This window comes from Vulpes vulpes, chromosome 10 (genome assembly GCF_048418805.1).
Source record: "Vulpes vulpes isolate BD-2025 chromosome 10, VulVul3, whole genome shotgun sequence".
In the NCBI taxonomy this organism is placed as follows: domain Eukaryota; kingdom Metazoa; phylum Chordata; class Mammalia; order Carnivora; family Canidae; genus Vulpes; species Vulpes vulpes.
Window position 1 is genome coordinate 31,595,564 of NC_132789.1, and position 24,183 is coordinate 31,619,746.

Below are 24,183 nucleotides of genomic sequence, written 5' to 3' on the forward strand. Positions count from 1 at the left end.
CTGCCTCCTACATGACACCACTTAGTCACTTGGCTCTGAAGGTCAAGGAAGCTTGTGCTCTTGATCCCATGAGACTCTCATAACAAAGAACACCCAGAAAGGAGCTCCTATCCCTGTCTGGGGGTCTGATTTTTAAAACTGTAACCAGGAGACACCCCTATAAGATCTAGCTCTGGTGGCTGGTACGGCTTACTCTTGTGGGTCCCCTAGGACTGTAACCAATGGAGAAAGAGTTCTTCAATAGCAACCACCCCCAGGGCATAGCAAGAGAAAACAGAGTCAGGAGCTCAGTCTTCCTGTAAAGGAGGCGTGTTAGCTAATTGTTGTGACTGCAGCTTGAGGGGCAGGCTTCTAATTAAAAATGCATCTTGGGCTGACTATAATCCTTTTCAGAGAATTTAGAGGGCATATTATATCTTCGTCTTTAACCCTCTGCTGTGCTTCACAGTGCCAATATATCCTGGAAGGAAGATGTCTACACACCTGGTCCCTGGTTTTTGCAGCTGCCACAGGGGATACCCCTTGACTGACTGTCACTGGTAGCCTGGGGCGCTTGTATTCCTGGGTTCCACAGGACTATGGCAATTGGAAGGACAGTTCTTAGTAGGCTACCACCCCAAAGGCACTGCACAGACAGCATACTGGGGCATGTTCCCAGTCTTTCTGAGCAGGAGGCCTCTTTTCTTGTCCTAGATCTTTGGCCTGAGGGGTAGGCCTTAGGTCTGACACATCTAGTGGTCGATAGAGCTGCTAACAAGGAACGTAGGTTGTTGAATGACCTACAGTATTAATTCATTCATTCATTCATGAATGAATGAATGAACACAGTAAGAATGTCAACAAAAAGATGGAAAATATAGGAAACTATGGAATAGAAGACACAGAGCTGAAGAATACAAAACTGAGCTGAAAAATACACTAGAGGGTTTCAACAGAAAATTAGGTAAAGCAGAAGATCAGGTAACTTGAAGATAAGACATTGGAGCTCACCTAATCAGAGCACCAAAGGAGAAGAGAATGAAAAAAAAAAAAGTGAAGATAGCCTCATAAGCTTGTGGATAGCATCAAATGGACTACCATTTGCGTCATAGGGCTTCCCAAAGGAAAAAGAGAGAAAGGGACAGAAATATTATTTGAAAAAATAACGGCTGAAATACTAAATTCCCTAACCAGGAGAAGAAAACAGACATACAGATCTAAGAAGCACAGAGGGTTTCAAATTAGGGGATTCCAAAGAAATCAACACCAAGACACATACTAATTGAAATGTTAAATTTAAAGACAAGAAGAAACCATTAGAAGAACCAAGGAAAAAGTAATTCGTTATGTACAATAGAACACACCCCTCTCCCCGCTCCCCCCCCCCCACGTAAAAGTATCACGTATTTTTCAGCAGAAACTTTGCAGACCAGAGGGAGTAACACAATACATTCGAAGGGCTGAAAGAAAAAATCTTCTGACCGACACTAGTCTACTTGGCAAAGTTATCATTCAGAAGTGAAGGAGAGAGACTTTTCTAAACAAGCAAAAGCTAAAGGACTTTATCACCATTAAAACAGCCTTACAAAGGATGTTGAAGTAAAAAGAAAAAGCAAGAAAACCCCGAGAGATGCTAAAGAGATTTCTTTCAACTGAAAAGAAAGGGTGCTACTTAGTGATTAGAACACATATGAAGAATAGTTCTCACTGGAAAGGTGCATATGTAGTAAAAGACAAAGAATAAAAATAACTGATTACAATTAAGTAAGGGATACACAAAAGAAAAACATGTAAAATGTGACATCAAAAACATAAAACATGGGGGGAAATAATGTTGAGCTTTACAATGGGATCAAACTTAAGTTGTTATCAACTTAAATAGACTGTTGTAGAAGTTGCTTCACGATAGCCATAAAGCAAAAACCTGTAGGAAATATGCAAAAGATAAAAAGAAAGAAATACAAGCATACCACTAAAATAAAGCAAAGCACAAAGGAAGAGAGCAAGAGAGGAGGAAAGGAAGAGATAAAGACTATACAAACAGCCAGAAAACAATTAATTAAATAGCACTAAGCCCATAATACATAATCAATAACTACTCAAAATGTAAACAGACTAAATTCCCGACTGAAAAGACAGAGCGGCCAAATGGATTAAAGAACAAAATCTACCAGGGCACCCGGGTAGCAAAGTCAGTTAAGCATCTGAGTTTTGGTTTAAGCTCAGGTCATGATCTCAGGGATGTGGGACTGAGCCCCGAGTCAGGTTCCATGCTTGGCACAGAAACTGCTTGAGATTCTCCCTCTCCCTCTGCCACTCCTGCTCACGCTTGTTTGCTCTTTCTCTAAAATGGGTGAATAAATCTTTAAAAAAAAAACAAAATAAAAAATAAGACCTATCGGTATGCTGCTTACAAGAGACTCACTTTATATGTAAGGACACCCAGAGACTAGAAGTGAAGGGGTAGGAAAAGATATTTTGTGCAAATGAAAACCAAAAGAAACGTGGAGGAGTAGCTATACTTATATGGACAAGACAGACTTTAATAAGAGACAGAGATGGGCATCATATAGTGATAAAGGAGCCAATTCAACAAAACATATAACATTTGTAAATATGCACCCAACACAGGAGCACCTAGATAGGTAAAGCAAATATTAACAGACTTAAGCAGAGAAACAGCAATACAATAAGAGCTGGAGACTCTAATTTCGCACTTACGTCAATGCATAGATTATCCAGAGAGAAAATCGATATGGAAACAATGGCCATAGAGTAGACCAGATACTTAAAAATATTCCATCTAAAAGCATCAGAATACACGTTCAAGGGTAGGATACTGAACAACAATGGGACAAAGAAGAAATCAAAAGAGAAATAAAAAAAAATCTTGAGACAAATGAAAATGTAACATACCAAAACTTACGGGATGCAGTTCTAAGGCGAAAGTTTATAACAATGCCTACCTCAAAAAACAAGGAAATTTTCAAACAAAACAAAACAAAACAGCCCAACTTTACACCTAAAGGAACTTGAGAAAGAAGAATAAATAAGCCCAAAGTTAGTGGAAGGAAGGAAATAAAGATCAGGGAAGAAGTAAAATACAAACTAAAAACACAATGGAAAAGATCGATGAAAGCACTGGTTCTTTGAAAAGATAAACAAAATTGACAAACCTAGACCTAGACTCACCAACAAAAAGAGAACTCAAACTCAGGATTGAAAGAGGAGATGGAATACTCCATACCACAGAAATACAAAGTATCAAAGAGATTCCTATAAACAATGATGTGCTACACAAACCGGACAACTTGAAAGAAATAGATAAATTCCTAGAGGCATACAACACGCCAACACTGAATGATGGTGAACTAGAAAATCTAAACAGACCAATTACTAGGAAGAAGATGGAATCAATCATCAAAAACCTCCTAACAAACAGAAGTCCAAGATCAGAAGGCTTCATCACTAAATTCTACCAAACATTCAAAGAATGAATACCAATCCTCTCAGTCTTTTACAAAATAGAGGAGGTGGCTCAGTATTTTATCACGCTCACGTCATTGTTCCAGTGAGGCAAGTGTGGGAGAAAATGAATTACTAACGGATAGACAGTCTTCTCCCTCAATGTGGATGCACAAGGCCCACAGAATCCTAACAGGAATTGGGAAAAGGAGAAATGGAAGATTTAGATAATTCTGAATCCAAAGAGCCAAGAAAAATAAAGGTATTTCAGAGATACCAATATCCATCTCAAGTTACCATACAATGTTTTACGACGTGGCAGCTGGAGGACAGGCGCGCTACTTAAAGCAGTGGTTTCCAACACTGGCTGCATATTAGAATCATTATTAGAATCATTATGGAGCAGCTAAAAGCACGCAGATGCCTACACGCAGAGAATCAGAAAGTCTGCTGTGAGGCTGGGGAGTCAGAGCCCACTCAAGGGGAGTTTAGAAATACTTCCCAGGTGGTTCTAATATACGGCCAGTGCAGAGCAGCACTTTGCTGAGATACAAGAACATAGGCATTCCTGGCTAAGTGCTGGTGCCAGGGGAAGTGACACAGGTAAGCTTTCAGCAAAGCAAATGGGCTCAATTTAGCATTTATGAAAGCTAAAGAACTTATCACCCTCTGCCACAAGCTCACTAGGAGTGTAGGAAGCTGCCCAAGCCCACCCCCTCACTGCGGGCAACCTTTGGTTTGCCAGGACATCTTTAAGTCTAAGAGCATAAGTGATTCCTAATAGGCAGTCACTATAACTATTGAAAATGGGGGGGTCAGTCAAGTGGCCTGACTGCCAATGAGTGGCTTCGCTCAGTGGAGTCTGATGAAGCTACACGACAAAGACGAGTTGAATGAGAATGGCCAACTCATCTGTAATAAGAAAAGCATTTACATTTGTGGAACGCCCTCACCTTTACAAAGCACATTTAATCACTGGCCAACATGGGCATCTATTATAGCCAAGGCACTATGGGACACACATCAAAATAAGATGGGGTCCAACCCTCAAGGAATGAGGAATGGAGGGGAGAGCACGAGATCTATACCCAACTAGCTGCGATAGACTGGAAGCCTCGAGGCCAACTGAAAATGAAACAAAATAGTCCAGAATTTGGTGAGTGGGCCGCAGAGCAGGGAGCCATGAAAGACTTTTCAAATGGCACCACCACTGTTAGGGTTTCTGATGACACGGATTGAAGAGCAAGTTTTGAAATAAATTAAATAAATTTGGTTTGGAGACCACAACAATAGTGTAACATAGGCCTTTCCAATGTATAAAATCAACTCTCAGCAGCTCCAGTCACAGGTAGTCAAGTACCAACATCCTTATCTTACCAAAAGGGGACACAATAAGGAAAATGAGGCAAAAGAGGGTCAACTGACTTGCTTAGTTAGACACGGTAGCCACTCCATAATTACATTAGACGGGAGACTTTTTTTTTTTCTAAGCGCAGTTGCCTGTAAAACAGTCAGCAGAGGAATAAGTCACTTGCAGTGACAGGTTCAGCATCCTTACCTCGCTCAGATGTGTCTTCAGTTCCTGTACTTTTCTGCATTCTGGAGTGTCAAGCACCCCTTTGTATTTGTCTCACCTCTTCCTCGCCTTATCAGTATACAGGTAGTTAGACCTAAAGAAAAACAGAAAACAGAAGCACAAGTTAATCAGTCATTGAAAGAATTATAATGAGGCTGGTGACGTGGCATATGGAAGCTGTGCCAGGGTAGCTATGTGTCGTGAAGGTGTGCACTCGCCCAGAGCTTGCGCATGTGTCAGCAGCGGACCGTGTCGGGAATGTCACACAGGAAGCAGCCCAGTCCCGAGGATCCGCAAGTCCTCCTTATATTAAATCTGTGTGGCAGAAACAGAAATATACCTGGCCAGGATTAAATGCAAACCAGGAACCAATAAGAGTAGTGAGACCTTCATGTTGATATAGGTTTCATTTTGCTTGAACACGTCCAGCCTATATTCTTAGTTGGCTTGCACTCAAATGAATCACAGCTTTTTAAATTTAATTCTGAGCTAAGGAAAATATTGCTATTTGTTTATCTTATACTGATGGGAGGAAAACATGGATTGAATGGAGTGGTCTTTCAGGAGATGGAAATATTTAAGGAGAAACAAACATGGGAGGAGGAAGTTGCTAACGAGGATGCGAGTGGGGATGAGCAGGAGAAGGATACTACATGGGACCCAGGACGAGACCAGGTAGGGTGAGGGGCTGGTAATGGTTCAGTGTTGAATTTAGAGTGGTGGCCAGCAATGCTTGTAATTCCAAAACGTTCTTCTACTACTGTTTCCGTGGTTGGCGAAATGCGGGGTCCCGCTTCCACACAATTTCACCTCCAAGCTCTATACCCAGTGTAGAAGGACTCAATGCAGAAGGCAGTTCAAAGACAACCGGCTTGGTAACATGTACACAGCCCCTTGGTAAGAGCTTTAGGAAAGACCCAGACGAGACGCTTACATCACTGGTGATGTCTCCCATGTAGCGGCAATGGATCACTTTGGGATGTGTAAGGCAGGGAGATCACGTGGCCTTGCATCTTGAAGAAGTCTGATTTGTAGATCAACTAAAAAAATGGCCTGAAACACACACATCAGAGACCACATGGCTTAAAGAAAAAAAAAAAGAAAGAGAGAGAGAGAGAGAGAGAGAGAGAGAGAGAGAGAGAGAGACCACATGGCTGACATTCCTCCCGGGGTGCCACAGCCTGCCCTCTCTCTTAAGAAAATACTCACCTCACTGACAGCCTCTTGTGTCTTCTTGACTTGGCGGATTTCAGGTGTGTCGGGAGTTGTGTGAATCTTGTCTTCCAGTCTGTGGGACAACGGTCCATACACGTGGATGGAACTAGAGGGTATTATGCTGAGTGAAGTAAGTCTATCGGGGAAGGAGAAACATTTTTTGGTCTCATTCTTTTGGGGAATATTAAAAATAGTGAAAGGGACTAAAGGGGAAAGGAGAAAAAAATGATTGGGACATATCAGAAAGGGAGACAGAACATGAGAGACTCCTAACTCTGGGATATGAACAAGGGGTGGTGGAAAGGGAGGTGGGTGGGGGTGATTGGGTGATGGGCATTGAGGGGGGCACTTGATGGGATGAGCACTGGGTGTTATGCTCTATGATGGCAAATTGAACTCCAATTAAAAAAAAAAACTGTCGATACTATCTCTACACTGGAAGCAAAACCACTGCAGGTATTTAGTGTGGGAAGATGAGGGCATCGGTTGACTAATCAATAATCAAATATTCTACACAAAGAGCCATGATAGGAGCATTTAAGGATAAAGAAAGTGTCTGACATTAGGAAAAAAGAGGAAATGGTACTTATTTTACTTAGGTGAAGAATTCTGAGCATAAAGTCTTCCACATTCTATCCCATGGTTGGATAGGGTCAGATATACAGACCAACCATGTATATAGAAAACCAGAGTCACAAATTACACTAAAATGCAATTCATTAGTGATTGTTTCATAACGAATCTCAGAAATAGGAATTAACTTGCATCATAATCTGTGCAATTGACAATGGCATTGCCAAATACAAAAAGACGTCACTGATGGATACAAACTTCAAAATGGTAACAAAGGGATCCCTGGGTGGTGCAGCGGTTTGGCGCCTGCCTTTGGCCCAGGGCGCGATCCTGGAGACCCAGGATCGAGTCCCACGTCGGGCTCCCGGTGCGTGGAGCCTGCTTCTCCCTCTGCCTCTCTCTCTCTCTCTCTCTCTCTGTGTGACTATTATAAATAAATAAAAAATTAAAAAAAATGGTAACAAAAAGGATCCTCTCATTCCTTGCTGATACAGAAATTTCTAACTAAGACATAGTACAAAGCCTTGGCCTTTGAAACTCAATACGCCCCCCACAGAATCAACATTCAGTGTACCTCACTGGTAACACTGTTCACCCTCTGGACATGGACAAATGGGATGTCTTTGGGGCCAAGTGTGTATCTGTGTGCCTTGATGTGTTCCCACACTTCTCTGTATTTGTACTGGGAAGGCAGAGTCAGAACGAGTTCGCTGCTGGGTCACAAAGAGTAGCTGTACATTCCTCACACAGAAAGGAGCTGCTGCTTAAATTTGAAAATCACTCTCCATGTATTAAGTACAAGAAAAAGTCATGGACAAAATATCACTAGTAATCAGGACCTTGACAACTATTTTCTTGGCCATACAAGCCAGGTGCAGAGAGGAATAAAATTCAGTGTTGCCTAGGAAAACCTGCTGGCAGGCAGCTATGAAAATAAAAGGGAAACCCTGTGTTTTTATGTTTTAATTTTTTAAAATTCTTTTTCTTGGCGTTCAATTTGCCAACATAGAGAATAACATGCAGTGCTCATCCCATCAAGTGCCCCCTCAGTGCCTGTCACGCAGTCACCCCCACCCCCCGCCCACCTCCCCTTCCACCACCCCTAGGTCGTTTCCCAGAGTTAGGAGTCTCCCATGTTCTCTCTCCCTTTCTGATATTTCCCACTCATTTTTTCTCCTTTCCCCTTTATTCCCTTTCACTATTTTTTATATTCTCCAAATGAATGAGACCATATGATGCTTGTCCTTCTCCGATTGACTTATTTCACTCAGCATAATACCCATCCACCTTGAAGCAAATGGTGGGTATTTGTCATTTCTAATGGCTGAGGGATATTCCATTGTATACATAGAGCACATCTTCTTTATCCATTCATCTTTCGATGGACACCGAGGCTCCTTCCACAGTTTGGCTATTGTGGACATTGCTGCTAGAAACATCGGGGTGCGGGTGTCCCGGTGTTTCATTGCATCTGTATCTTTGGGGTCAATCCCCAGCAGTGCAACTGCTGAGTCGCAGGGCAGACCTATTTTTAACTCTTTGAGGAACCTCCACACAGTTTTCCAGAGTGGCGCACCAGTTCCCATTCCCACCAACAGTGCACCAGTTCCAATTCCCACCAACAGTGCAAGACGGTCCCGCTTTCTCCACATCCTCTCCAACATTTGTGGTTTCCTGCTTTGCTAATTTTCCCCATTCTCACTGGTGTGACGTGGTATCTCATTGTGGTTTCTATTTGTATTTCCCTGATGGCAAGTGATGCGGAGCATTTTCTCATGTGCTTGTTGGCCATGTCTGTGTCTTCCTCTGTGAGATTTCTGTTCCTGTCTTTTGCCCGTTTCATGATTGGATTGGTTGTTTCTTTGCTGTTGAGTTTAAGAAGTTCTTTATAGATCTTGGAAACTAGCCCTTTATCTGATATGTCATTTGCAAATATCTTCTCCCATTCTGTAGGTTGTCTTTTAGTTTTGTGGACTGTATCCTTTGCTGTGCAAAAGCTTCTTACCTTGATGAAGTCCCTATAGTTCACTTTTGCTTTTGTTTCTCTTGCCTTCGTGAATGTATCTTGCAAGACGTTACTGTGGCCAAGTTCAAAAAGGGTGATGCCTGTGTTCTCTAGGGTTGTGAAGGAATCTTGTCTCAGATTTAGATCTTTCATCCGTTTTGAGTTTATCTTTGTGTGTGGTGCAAGGGAGTGGTCTAGTTTCATTCTTCTGCATGTGGATGTCCAATTTTCCCAGCACCATTTATTGAAGAGACTGCCTTTCTTCCAATGGATAGTCTTTCCTCCTTTATCGAATATTAGTTGACCATAAAGTTCAGGGTCCACTTCTGGGTTCTCTATTCTGTTCCATTGATCTCTGTGTCTGTTTTTGTGCCAGTACCACACTGCCTTCATGACCACAGCTTTGTAGTACAACATGAAACCTGGGATTGTGATGCCCCCAGCTATGGTTTTCTTTTTTAAAATTCCCCTGGGTATTCGGGGTCTTTTCTGATTCCACACAAATCTTAAAATATTTTGTTGGTGGTAGCTGGGACTCTCTCCTGGTTGTAGGGGTTGGCAAGTGCTGTGGTTTACAATATCCCTCCAACTTGACAATGTAGACAGGAGCATGAGCTGGAAGTCCTAGCACACCTACCAACCCAGACTCAGGCTCCCAGCCCATACCAGTCCCTGCCTGTCTAAGAAGGCAGCCTCAGAGCAGCATACACTGAGAAGCCCTGATCAGCACTCACTACATATTCGGCTGTCTTGCCAAGGTGCCACAGGTGTAGACAACCTCAGAATAGTCCATGTCCACAGAAATTTATCTCCAAAAGGCTTGCTTGGGCCCTCCTCGTGTGGAGTGCCCTGAGACCTCCTGGCTCCTGCCTGCTTGGCTTCAGCCATCCAGGCAGGAAGCTTTCTTCATCCAGCACCTCAGTTTCCTGGCATGAACCCCAACCCCAGCCACTGCACTAGGGTTTCCTCTCTGGGCAGCACACTAGGACACCCCCTTCCTTGCTTTCCAATATGGCCAATTTCCCACACCAGGGTGACCCTGGTGCTGAGCGCACTGACAGACACCAGTTTGCAGCCAGTTCACCTTCAGCTGCCTTCCTAGGATGCCCTCTGAACAGAGAAACCTGGGACCACCCTGGCTCAGACCCCTTTCAGTTCCAGCTATCCCTCTAGGCAGCCCCAGTACAAAATGCCCTACGCCCCCCAGCACATGCCAGCCATAGCTCCATCCAGCCAATCAGTCACCAGGCACACAGTCTACACAGGGAATGACCATACACAAGACCATCCCTTCAAGTTAGGAGAAGGAGATTTTAGGCCTATTTTTTACAACAACAACAACAACAGCAACAACACAGGATGTCAAACAAAATGAGGAGACAGTAATATGTTTCAAACGAAAGAACAATATGAAACTTCAGAAAAGGAACTAAATGAAACAGAGATAAGCAATAGGTCTGTTAAAGAATCTAAATTAATGATCATAAGAGATGATCACTAGATTGGATAGGAAAGTGGAAGAACTCAGTAAGAACTTCAACAAAGAGACAGAAGGTATAAACTAAAAAAAAACATTCTATGTCTCATTCATTGGGGAATATAAAAATTAGTGAAAGAGAATAAAGGGAAAGGAGAGAAAATGAGTGAAAATATCAGTGAGGGTGACAAAATATGAGACACCTAACCCTGGGAAATGAACAAGGGGTGGCAGAAAGGCAGGTGGGCGGGGGTATGGGGTCATTAGATGACAGGCACTGAGCGGGGCACTTGGCCGGACGAGCACTTAGTGATATGCAATATGCTGGCATATTGAATTCCAATAAAAAAAACATATACGAATATATAAAGAAACAAAAAAACAGAGCTAAAGAACACAAACAGATACAAAAAATACAATGGAGAGAATCTAAAGCAAATTAGTGGGTTCCAAAGAACAGACTGGCAGTGTAGAAGACCAAGTGATGGAAAGCTTGGAAGCTGAACAGTGAAAAGAAAAAAAAAAAGTATACAGTATGAGGATAGATAAAGGGATTTCTTGGGCATCATGACGCAAAGAAACATTCACATTATTGTGGTCCCAGCTGGAGAAGAGAGACAGGGCAGAAAACATAGTTGAAGAAATATTCTATGAAAACTTCTTTCACAGACATCCAGATTCAGGAAGAATGGAGAGCTCAAACAAAGCAATCCAAAGAGACCCACACCTGACAGAATAATGAAAATGTCAAAAGTTAAGGATAAAATAGACTTAGAAATAGCAAGAGAGAAAACAACAAGTGCTATGTAAGGGAAATGCCTTCGGGCCATCAGTTGCATTTTTCAGGAGAAACCTTGCAGCCCAGAACATGGTAGCATGGTATTTTCAACATGCAGAAAGGAAAAATCCTGCAGCCGAGACCACTCCACTCAACAAGGTGATCATTCAGAATTGATGGAATTGCAAAGAGTTTCCCAGACAAACGGGACTCAAAGGAGATTATCACCCCTAAAATGGCACTACAAGAAATGCGAAGGGACTTCTTTTATGTGGAAAAGAAAAGGTCATCACAGACTTAAGAAAATTAGGAATATCTTTAAAAAAGGAGAAAAAATGAGAGGGAAATATCAGAAAGGGAGACAGAACATGAAAGACTCCTAACTCTGGGAAACGAACTAGGGGTGGTGGAAGGGGAGGTGGGCGGGGGGTGGGGGTGACTGGGTGACAGGCACTGAGGTGGGCACTTGACGGGATGAGCACTGGGTGTTATTCTATATGTTGGCAAATTGAACACCAATAAAAAATTATAAATGAATGAATGAATGAATGAATGAATGAATAAATAAATGAATAAATAAATAGGGGATCTGTGTGGTCAGTAGTTTAGCACCTGTCTTCAGCCCAGGGGGTGATCCTGCAGTCCTGGGATCGAGTCGCACATCAGGCTTCCTGCGTGGAGCCTGCGTCTCCCTCTAAATATATCTCTGTCTCTCTGTGTGTGTGTGTGTCTCATGAATAAATAAATAATATCTTTAAAAAATAAAAATTAGAAGAAAATTAGGAATAAAAGTTGGAATATATGATGACATGCACATCAGGTGGGGAGGAGGGAGTGAATTGTCCTCCGAGAATGTTTTCAAATTTAAGAGACCATCAACTTAACACACACGGCCTTATACTTAAGTGGTCATATAGGAGCCTCATGTTAACTACACACCCAAAACCTGTAACAGATGAAAAGTTATGGCTGGATAACAATACAGAAAGTCTCCGATGAAAAAAAAATAATATGGTCTCATTCACTTGGGGAATATAAAAATAGTGAAAGGGAATAAAGGGGAACAGAGATAAAATGAGTGAAGATATCAGTGAGGGTGAGAAAACATGAGAGACACCTAACTCTGGGAAATGAACAAAGGGTAGTGGAAGGGGAGATGGGTGGGGGCACCTGGGGGCTGCGTGATGGGCACTGAGGGGAGCACTTGAAGGGATGTTATACGATACGTTGGCAAATAGAACTCCAATAACAAAATATACAAAAAGAAAGAAACTCTGTACTGCTGCCTTGCCTCTCATTCATGGTCAGTCTCTCTCTCTCTCTCTCTGTCAAATAAATAAAACATAAATCTTTAAAACATATATTGAACTGAGAGGACAATTTAGTACTGTGATCAAAATCATGTAATACAAAACTTCTGTTTATTATCCTAATAATAAATATTGGGATTCCTGGGTGGCTCGGTCAGTTAAACATCTGCCTCACCTTATGTCAAGATTCCAGGTTCTTGGCGTTGAACCCCGCCCGCCTCGGGTCTCTGCTCAGGAGGCAGCCTGCTTCTTCCTCTCCTGCTCCCCCTGCATGTCCATCATAATTATTTTTCCTCCCTGCCACACTCCAGGCACTTGGCTGGTTACCTCTCTAGAATAATCTCAGCCCTGGTCAGCTTTTGATTCATTTCCTCCTCCTCATTGACCCATGTATCACTGGCTCCAAACTCTCTCAGGATCCCTCTTCTCCCTCAAACCTGTCTTGCTCTCCAGTCAACTCTCTGCCTCCTTCATCACTGGATTCCACGGATTCCATGTGCCAACCATCTGTTATTCCCTCTTGTAGTCTTGACCATCAACCCCTGCTATGCCTTCATCCAGGATACTGCTGCATCTAGTCTCTTTCCGGAACCACACTGCACATTCCCACTTCACCTACAGAATATCTGTATTAGCGGTAAACAAACAAATACGTAGAGGATTCCCACTCAGCAAAGTTGTGAGAAAAAGCTAGCTCACTATGTATTTCCTCCACTGAAGTCCATTGCAGTACTGAGCTTCTGTTCACATGAGTGAGGTTGGTGTACTACAGATGTTGAAACATGCCACTTCATGTTTTCTTCTACATGCCAACTTGCAAAGCAGTACAATATGATGGCATCTCATTTGTGTAAAGATGGCATACACATGGTCAGATATGTGTAGAATGATTGAAGGAAACAAAGACTGAAAACAACCCTGTAGAAAACTGCTTATATAGCTAACAGGATTAGCAGGGACATTAACTTTGCTTTAAACGTTGCATATATACCAGTGTTTTCCAGTTTTGGATTCATTGCTTCATAATCTACCTTGCTTACATTTTACATACTACCTGCACTCATGTCAGAAATATTTCACAACAAAAGAACAATATAGAGAACCTGAGACCCTATAGTCGTTCACAGGACTTTACCACTGGAATGAAAATCTACATAATTTATCTGCATCTGAGAACTTCACTACTGTCTAACATCATTATTTAGAGTATCATGACTAAGGAAATGAAATTAAAAGTGAAAATATTCTATGCAGTGAGACTCACTCTTTTCCTTATTTTTAAACGATGATGTCCTAATAAAAGATTTCACAGAATGGCAAGACATATCAAGGGCAAAGTCTCAGAACATGTAGCTCGAGGCAGAAATTAAGCATGAGGGAGAGAACGAGAATCCAAGAAGTCTGACGGATGCCTTTTCTATTAGCGATTTTAGTTTTTCGCTTCACTGCAGAATAATTTATGTGCCAATGCTGCACATTGAATATGTACATATTGAGGAGCGAGAACATAACACACCCTGATGCACGAGTGGAGAAAGCAGTTTCTCCACAGAACAACGGTTAACGTAGGCAGACATTGTGATATAAACATTCTGTAAGGCTGATCTAAATGTGTTCACTTCTCCAACAGCTCATAATAGTAGAGGCAGGAGTCCAACCCACCTTGGCCTTCCACTAGGCCCTCATCCAAAGGGCTATATGTCCTACACCACAGACTTTGGAGGGCTAGCATGGCTGGCGAGAAGCTTTAAGACTTTATATCCATGTGGCAGGATAAACACTGGCTTGTGATTTCTTGGGTGTTCCTCCCATTGAGAGGTGGGGATAGGCACTTCGCTGTAATCAGAGAGGAAATTGGCGCTTACTTGCCACTGCAAGGTCCCCTGGACACAACATGGTGTAGCATTCAAGTTTATGCTGCAAAAGCTCATCGTTCCCATTGGCCACTTGGGACACTGCCCTGAGGAGCCCTCAGCCATCAAGTAAGAGGTCGGCTTGCTCTGAAGAAGCTCTGACAGGCGCAGGGCTCATGTAGGCCTTCTAGCCAAATGCAGCCTCAAGGACAGATATGGAGGGAGTCACCTCCAGAGGATTCCAACCCATAGCCAGAGAGTCTTCCTTGCTGAGACTCCCCCAAATCATAGAACAAAAATCATGCATTCCCAAACGATGCCCGGTTTGATTTCCTCACCATGACCAGAGTAAAGTGGGTGTCTCATGCCACCAACTGGAAGGGGGGATACGTTAAAGAACACTTTTTATAATAAGATCGACAAAAATAACGCACATCTAGAAAATATAAATGCTATCATAGACCATAGACTGACATCACAGTTTCCCTCCTGCTCCTCTCTGCTGCCTTCCAGGTTCTCCTGCTGGAAGCAACAACCATTGCCCTTCTGGACATCCCTCCAGATGTATGAATTCAGAAATTACTAGCTATGACACCACAACAAGTATTACCTAAAAGCCTCTGCTTCATTGCGACTGTTCCCCCCAAATGAGAGTAGAGTCTGAATATTTTTCATTGCTCTTTTAATGCTGCTCCTCTGGGCAGATGATGACACTTTCTTAAGTTTCCTGTAATTGATTTTCGTTTACTCCCTCAAGTCCTCTACACAGGCACGCACTTTTTGATCCAGCTGAAGATCACATAAACTCCCTCATTCCTTTCTTTCTTTCATTTACCTTTTCAGTCACTTATAAAGAATTTCAGGTAGTCCTAAAAATATTCTAGCACTATGAGTCATATAATAGATGCAGAGTATATATCTTCCGTGATATAACCAATTGGAATTTAGTTAATTCCTTGCAGTAACTAACTGCAAGTTTGCTCATCTGATAGTACTTCAGATGGCAGTGTGGCTGGCCCTTGCCCTTACTCCTGTGTCCCGCTGCCACCCTTTGTCCTTCACTCAGATCCCTACGGCTGGCTCAGTTGTTACGAGATCATCCCTAGAGGGCACCTGCAATATCAGCTCCTGCTATGGGAATTTGGGCAGATTTCCTGTGGAGAAAGAAAAATGCCCTATTCTGGATTCTCCTACCACATGTGGCTGCCACAGTGGATTTTACCATCGACACCCCGATACAAGAGTGGTTTGTGTGTGTGTTTGTTGCCCCTGTTCTGGCTCTTGTGTCACATTTACTCCATTCCCAGAGACCAGCACACGGTCTGCCTAGGGCACATTAGCAGACGGGTTTTCAGTGAGTGATTCATACTATCCTCATGTGAAATACAATGTAAGCACAGCAATCCTTCTGCCATACATGCCATACTATTTGGAACCAATTCTGCGACTTACTGGCAGCTATGAAGAACCACGTCTCCTACAATAGGTCAGTTAGAGCTCATATCGGCCCATGCATCTTGGGTCTTTGGCTGGGGACCGGGCACTGCCCAATGCTGCCACTCTGTTGGATGGGTGGGGAAAAATCAAAAGACTCGAGGCCGTGGCATCATCAGGCATTAGGTCCAGAAAAGCTCCCTTGCATCTTATAAGATTCTATATTTACAACAATGTCCTATTACCTGCTCTTTCCCACCCAATCACCCCTCAATGAGGTAATCGCTAGAGAAAATAGAGAGCCACGGGTACTAACGCAATTTTCTGAGTACTTCCTAAATGACCCAATGATTCCTCAGTTCTAGATGCTTGGAATGAATCTGCAACGAGAGAGATTTGTCCCATAGCATTCTGTACTTTGTCGTGTATCTCCTTCATTTTAAATTATGGCAACTCCCTCAGTGTATGCTGCAACGTTCACTTCTTCTACGTTTTGGGCACTGGTCACTTACATCTGTACGGCGGGGACTTGTGACCACAACACGAGGTTGGGGTTACTTTCTGATGCATGATGAGTGTGAACACAAAGATAATCCTAAAGTTTTGTTAGCTAACATGCTTCAGTGAAAGAAAGGACTGACCCTGTGTTTTCATGGAATTCATTTCCAATAAATTTCATTTATTGATTTATGATTCAAAATTTATTTTAATTTCTAGTTAGTTAATGTATATATAGTGTCATATTGGTTTCAATTGTAGAACTTAGTGATTCATCGCTTACATTTATCACGTAGGACTCATCAAATGGAAAGGATTTTAAAAATTCAATTCAAATTACTGTTCTCTACTGCTCTGATAGCAAATGTTAATGTTGTCCCTAAACGTGTCTGATAACTGAAGAATAGCAGAAATGGGAGGAAATAGGATTTCTAAGCAAGAAGGAACCTCTTTTGATACCTAATATGATTGATCCCGCTTCACCCTGCAAGTTTTCACTGTCACCTCTATTAGACTGTGGGTCCCTTTCCCTGCTGTCATTGTTCTCACGAACAGGGAATAGGGTGTTGGCCACCTTCCATTTTTGAGAAAAGACATGTCCTCTTAATGCCACACTTGGCCTGTGAGGATACCACTGGGCCAGACAGCAGCAGCTGGAGCCAGAATGTGCAGACCTGCCTTCACGCTGAAGTTCTATCATGACCCATCACCACGGTGATGTGATGATGCTCACCTTTCATTCCAACTGTCACTCTCTGAGCCGATCAAGTGCAGTTTGGTAGCAGGTGAGACGCTCCCTACAATGGGAAATCTGAAATGCTGTTTTAAAGGTATGTTCATTCTCATGTTCTGAAGTCTGTTCTCTCAAGCTGGCTTGCTGACTGGTTCAGAAACTCTTCTCTCTTTTTGTTTGTATTTTTTTTTTTTTTTTTTGCATTTTCATTTCCACCGACCCAGTCGTCCACGTTGTAAAATGAATGTATTTTCTGGTTTTCCTGCAAAACTTAATTTTGATTGTTTGATGAAGCTGGCTTCCTTATATATCTTCTACATTTAAAAGAATGTTCTACTTCTAAATGTCAACTTTGTCCATAGTCTCATAAGGAACACACTCAGGAAACACACCACACTGCTCTTATGGATCATCTGGCAACATATGACAGGGAAAGGTCAGCTCTTCTCAGTGTAGATGTCAAAATCTGAAAGCAAATGTGAGCAGTCTAAATCCAGACATTTTCAGATGGAAGGAAACTGGGATTCCCTGGGGTATTTTCAGGGGTTGGTGTGGATGCTCTCACTGGCTGTCTGAGCGATGCCTTGGAGTGAATGAGAAGGGACCAGGCCATCGGGGAGGTGGAGTGAACATCTGTAGGCGAGTCATGGATGGTTGGATGGTCCTCCGAGAGAGCCCTGGGATGGAGTCTCAAGGCCGTGCATAGGCAGGGGACTGTCTAAGAGGAGACAGGAGCCTGTCCCCTGCCCTGACAGGGTCTAGTGAAGATGAAGAGAGCTGGGAGTAGAGAGAAGGTGTGAGGGAGGGAAGTAGGAAGGAGCAGGGACGCACTCCCTCCAGCCAGGGTAGCTACATTTACCCATGGACGGGCTTTATTCCAGGTCCCTAGATCATTCCTTAGATCAATCTCAGAACACTCAGCATCACGAATTTAATTCCTGTCCATGATCCATCACACAACAGTGTGGCCACTCTGGAAAGTTCCTTCAGCTCCCTATCTCTCAATGCCTACATCGTAAACCATGGGTTATAGCCCCTGCTTCCCCTCCTGATGGTGCTACTATGGGCATTCCAGCAGTGGGCTGTCACTGTCATGTGGCATCCATGAGCTCTAGAACGTCATTTCCATATGAAGGCTAAAGGGGGAGCTTCCATACGTCCATGCTGTGGAGCCAACCGAGTCCCCTGTCTAGATCCACCCAAGACCAGACGTCTAACTCATTCTGTAGCCATTTGAGTGCTGCATACCTACAAAGCAATCGTGAAGCATCCAATCTTCACTGTGCTCAAGGCTCTACTTGCAGTCAATCCCATTTCGCCTCCTAACAGCACACTAGTGAGTAGGTGGTATGGACATCTCCACATCTCAGAACAGGGAACTGAGGCACAGAGGGCTTTCTGGAACTCTGTCAGGTACACGCACCTTGTAAGCAGATTGGAACCCAGGAAATAAGGCCTCCTCATGGTGCTTGGCTGTGTTGCTTTAATGTCTCTGGTAAATCGCGGCATTTGCCCACAAAACCTGTCTGTGGGCGTATTTCAGTGCACACCTCAATGCAAAGTCTTCCTAAGCGCAAGTTGGAGGCATGACACTCCATGGGGCAACAGTTGTGTAGGGGGAATAGAAGGCTGATACAAGAGTCAATTTGGACTAATCCCCCATGAACTTCTGCCCACAAGATGCCAACAACACTGCTTTCTATTGCTATGCATTCTCCAGGAACCTGTGAGGAGGATGAGACAGAACCTGCCCGGTCCACTTCGAGAAAGACGAGATTTAAGAAAGTGCGCTTCTCTCCCCACAACCGGGTAAAACCGATCAGTGTCACAGAAGGAGGTTTGTGAGAATTTACTCATTAAGTGGATTTAAGAATAATTGTTTCACTAGTGACATAGAAATACATGTAGAAATACCTTCTACATTTAAAGAATATTCTACTTCTAAATGTCAACTTTGACCATACTCTTATAAAGAACACACTCAGGAAACACACCACACTGCTCTTATAGATCACCTGGCAACAGGACAGGGAAAGGTCAGCTCTTCTCAGTGTAGATGTCAAAATCTGAAAGCAAATGTGAGCAGTCTAAATCCAGACATTTTCAGACGGAAGGAAACTGGGATTCCCTGTGGTATTTTCAGGGGTTGGTGTGGATGCTCTCACTGGCTGTCTGAGCAATGCCTTGGAGTGAATGAGAAGGGACCAGGCCATCGGGGAGGTGGAGTGAACATCTGTAGGCGAGTCATGGATGGTTGGATGGTCCTCAAAGAGAGTCCTGGGATGGAGTCTCGAGGCCGTGCATAGGCAGGGGACTGTCTAAGAGGAGACAGGAGCCTGTCCCCTGCCCTGACAGGGTCTAGAGAGGATGAAGAGAGCTGGGAGTAGAGAGAAGGTGTGAGGGAGGGAAGAAGGAAGGAGCAGGGACGCACTCCCTCCAGCCAGGGTAGCTACATTTACCCATGGACGGGCTTTATTCCAGGTTCCTAGATCATACCTTAGATCAAACGCAGAACAGTAAGCATCATGAGTTTAATTCCTGTCCATGATCCATCACACAACAGTGTGGCCACTCTGGAAAGTTCCTTCAGCTCCCTATCTCTCAATGTCTACATCGTAAACCATGGGTTATAGCCCCTGCTTCCACTCCTGATGGTGCGACTACGGGCATTCCAGCAGTGGGCTGTCACGTGGCCTCCAAGAGCTCTAGAACGTCATTTCCATATGAAGGCTAAAGGGGGAGCTTCCATACTTCCATGCTGTGGAGCCAACCGAGTCCCCTGTCTAGATCCACCCAAGACCAGGCGTCTAACTCATTCTGTAGCCATTTGAGTGCTGCATACCTACAAAGCAATCGTGAAGCATCCAATCTTCACTGTGCCCAAGGCTCTACTTGCAGTCAATCCCATTTCGCCTCCTAACAGCACGCTAGTGAGTAGGTGGTATGGACATCTCCACATCTCAGAACAGGGAACTGAGGCACAGAGGGCTTTCTGGAACTCTGTCCGGTATGCGCACTTTCTAAGTAGATTAGAACCCAGGACATAAGGCCTGCTCATGGTGCTTTGCTGTGTTGCTTTAATGTCTCTGGTAAATCGGGGCATTTGCCCACAAAACCTGTCTGTCGGGGTATTTCAGTGCACACCTCAATGCAAAGTCTTCCTAAGTGCAAGTTGGAGGCATGACACTCCATGGGGCAACAGTTGTGTAGGGGGAATAGAAGGCTGATACAAGAGTCAATTTGGACTAATCCCCCATGGACTTCTGCCCACAAGTTGCCAACAACACTGCTTTCTATTGCTATGCATTTCCTAGGAACCCGTGGGGGGGATGAGACAGAAGCTGCGCGGTCCACTCCCACAAAGAAGAGATTTAAGAAAGTGCGCTTCGCTCTGCACAACCGGGTAAAACTGATCAGTGCCACCGAAGAAGGTTTGTGAGAATTTACTCATTAAGTGGATTTAAGAATAGTTAGCTCTTGCACTAGTGACATTGAAATAGCAGAATAGTACAAAATGCTGTGACACATTTCTCCATGATTTCAAATGTACAAATTTAACTGTTTCAAGTCCATCACCTTACTATAACCATGGAAGTCAACATGTATTTCCAAGTATAATCTGGGCACCCATGTTCGTGACAGCAGTCTTCCTTAGTGTAAGAGATAGGCACAACCCCCAAATTCAGCATGGGATGAAAGGACACCTAAAATGTTATATGCACACAGGACAGAATGTGACTCAGCCATAAAAAAACCCAAATGGCTCAATATGCTACAAAAGGATAGACCTTGAATAACCAATATGCTGTTTGAAAGAAGGCATGCGGAGAAAGAAATAAATTACTTGACCCCACTTAAAGGATCAAATTAGAGTAGGCAAACTCACAGACCCAGAAAATCGACACTCGGGGTGGCTGGAGGCAGGAGGTGAGGGGAGGAGGAACATTCATCTCTTTATGGGTACAGAGATTCCTTCGGATGGAAAGGTTTGGATGGGGATCCCTGGATGGCGCAGCGGTTTAGCGCCTGCCTTTGGCCCAGGGCGCGATCCTGGAGACCTGGGATCGAATCCCACGTCAGGCTCCCGGTGCATGGAGCCTGCTTCTCTCTCTGCCTAGGTCTCTGCCCCCCCCCCCTCTCTCTCTGTGACTATCATAGAAAAAGAGGACAGTTTTGGATGTAGATCAGATGGCAGTGCTAAGTACACAGCATCAGGACTGTAAACAGGGCTGCTGAGCATTACTTACTTATTAATAATAGCATCAACACTACGTCTATTTCAACCCACAAAAGTAACACTCCGAAGGAATAGAGGACACGTACATAGCAGTATGTGTGAAGGCATGGAAGCTGAACTGGTCCCATGACAGGTGAAGAAGTGGGAAGGTGGCTGGCCTTTACAGTGGGAAGGATGACTCAGGGGACAGTCATGAAATGCAGAAGGCATCGAATGTTTCGCATTTTGAGACTGACAATTGCCCACTATATAGATCCATTTAGCTTGAAAGCCAAGTCCAGATTCCTTTTCCTTCTTGCTCATCTGCTCTTCATTTCTTCGTCCATCGAGGAAGTTAGCCCAACAGCAGGTCAGGTCTTGCTTGCTCACTGTTCACACCTGTGCTCCGTGTCCCCGTTTCCACCTCAAGCAAAACTCCCCTGCCCCTCCTGGGCAGCAAAACCAACATCCTGACAGATACTGTGTGTCCTTAGATCCCACGGAGGGACCAGCCGAGGACGTTCCCATGGACGAGGCACAGGAACGGGCCTCATCTCCCCCTGAGGTAAGCTGGCCTCTCTTTCTCTGAGAAGGAAGGTTGCTTCATTGGTTTCTACTTGAAGGTACACAGGACAAAATTTGGATAATTCACCTGAGGGTGAGACAAGCAGTCTCCTTTGTGGGGAGAATGGTGAATGAAAGACTATTTCCAATGACAGCAGACAGAAAAAGGGGGATGTAACAGGGCAGCCTCACTTACAAATTTTGTGGCATCCAGCACCTTCAACAGCAGAAAGTGTTTCCCTCTCAAAAAGCATTTTGGATCTGTTGATCAGATTGGATTTCAGAGATCTGTTATTGAAAGCTCAAGCATCTTTAACAGGGTCCTTCCTCTTTCACTGGAGCGGGGGAACACTGACTCAACCTTTGGACTCCACCCAGTCTCCTTCAGTTCTCACCAAACAAAAGAGATCTGCAAACAGGGTACATGATGCTGTGATCCTCACTGTTTTCCTCTTTTCTCCAATCGCAGGTGGATGCTGAGACTAACCAAAACTGTATGTATTTCAAAGTAACCTATTTGGCAGTGAAATCTCGTGTCAATACAAGTCTGGCCTCTGATCCCGGATTCCTCCTGGGAATGAGGGTTGGGGTATGGTGAGAGAAAATTGTCCACTAAAGCTGTGAGACCATGTTGTACAGGGCCTGGAGGAACTATGGCATGTAGGAGGTGATGGTTTCTGTGCACGTGTGTCAAACGGCGTCTGTGTCCACACTAGCGTGTATGTGTGTGTCTGCGTATCTATGTGGTATGGGAATGTGAGTGTGTGATTTCCCAGGGGGTATTCCCACACTTGCAGCACAATCGAGGGGTCAGCTTTCCAAAGTCACCTCATCACTGTGACACCCCTTACTTGCCCATCCCTCCCTCACCACAGCTATACCTGGAGGATGTTTCAATTTCCTTTCCTGAGAAGGAGATGGTGCAGAGATGAATGACCCAAACCCTTCACCCCCCACGTTGACAGCCAAGGTGGGAACCCAGGGGTTGGTCCGAATGGCTCTGGGCGATTGATGCGCATTAATCACTCAGTCATGGTGTCATCAGCTCTCAAAGTAGGCAGCAAAGGAGATCCAGCAGCTGGGTCCTTCTTTCAAAACACTGATTCTACCAGAATCCCCTACACGGCCCAACATTACACAGAGGCCTCCATGGTCATGTAAACAAGCGCAGCTATAGGTGTCCATATCAATGATTTGGGCCTGTCACTGGTGTTGAGTGCACATAGGAAAGGCCACATATTCCTGGAGAGCCCACAGATCCTGGACAGGGTGAGGCCCCATAGAGGGGAGCGCAGTCCGTACTTCCTAGCCACACACATGCACACACTCAACTCCTGTCCTCATCCTTCCAAACTCCCTCACAAGTTCCCAGGCAGCCCCTCCAGCATCCTCACGCTGGCTCTGTGTCCTCCTAGCTCCAGTTGAGTACCTGACACAAGAAATTCCCAACTCAGAGGCGGAAGAAGAAACCTCAGCTCTCTCTCAGGTAAAGTCATTTTCTGCGCAGGAAATGCAATTGATGCTTTCTTTCCACTTCCAAGGAATTAATTTCCTTGGCACTACCAATTAGTCCCGAGTTTCAATCACCCACTGATACCATATTTAGAGGGGCTTTAAGAACCATCACCACTGGTTACACAACAAATGGTATCAAGCATTTTCTAGGACATCCTTTTCCTTCGTGTCACATAGCTTGTTTGCTGAACAAAATGGAGCTATGAGATCTGACATTCAAATTTGGAGCCTTTCCTGCAGGTCACATTTACTACTTTTTTGTGATCTTTGACTCAAGGACTGTACTCCAAGTCACTTGCTAATGTCATCAAGAGAACAAAAGACATGTGCAGATGTGCACAGAGGAATGCGATCCTCATAGTGTTTCCCTTTCACTAACTGCAGGACGAGGGAGACCAAGATGGTTTCTTTATCAGACACTTCTCGAGGAGGAATGTGAGTGATGCACAAGGTAGGTCTTTCCCCTCTGCTTTGGACCGGAGAGCTTCCCTGATCCTGGGTTCCTACTGCGATTGGAGGGTGGGGTTGTGGGAAAAAATGACTGTCCTTTAAAGAAAAAGGATGACTATGTTCTACAGACTCTGGAAGCAAGCAGGTCATTTAGGTATTGTGGCTTGTCTGTATGAGGGCTGGGGGTTGGTCCTATGTGAGTGGATGGACGTGGGTGGCTGTGTGTGTCAGTGCGTTGAGTGTGTGTGTTCCATCGCGAGACATGTCTCAATTATGCAAATCAACCCAAGTGTCCAGTTACCAAAAGTAAACCTCACCGTCACCAGGCACACTGCTTAGGTTGCCACATTCCTCCCTCACCACAGCTGCACCTGGAGGTTTGCTTAGTATTCCCTTTCCTCAGAGGGGGATGAGTCAGTAACAAAGGGCACAACATCTGTCCTGGCTGGGGATGTGTCTCATGCAGGATCCAAGCAGAAGAGATTCAGGAAGATATTTCAGAGGATTTCCTAAGAGCTTCATTAGCCTTAAAAATAATGCTT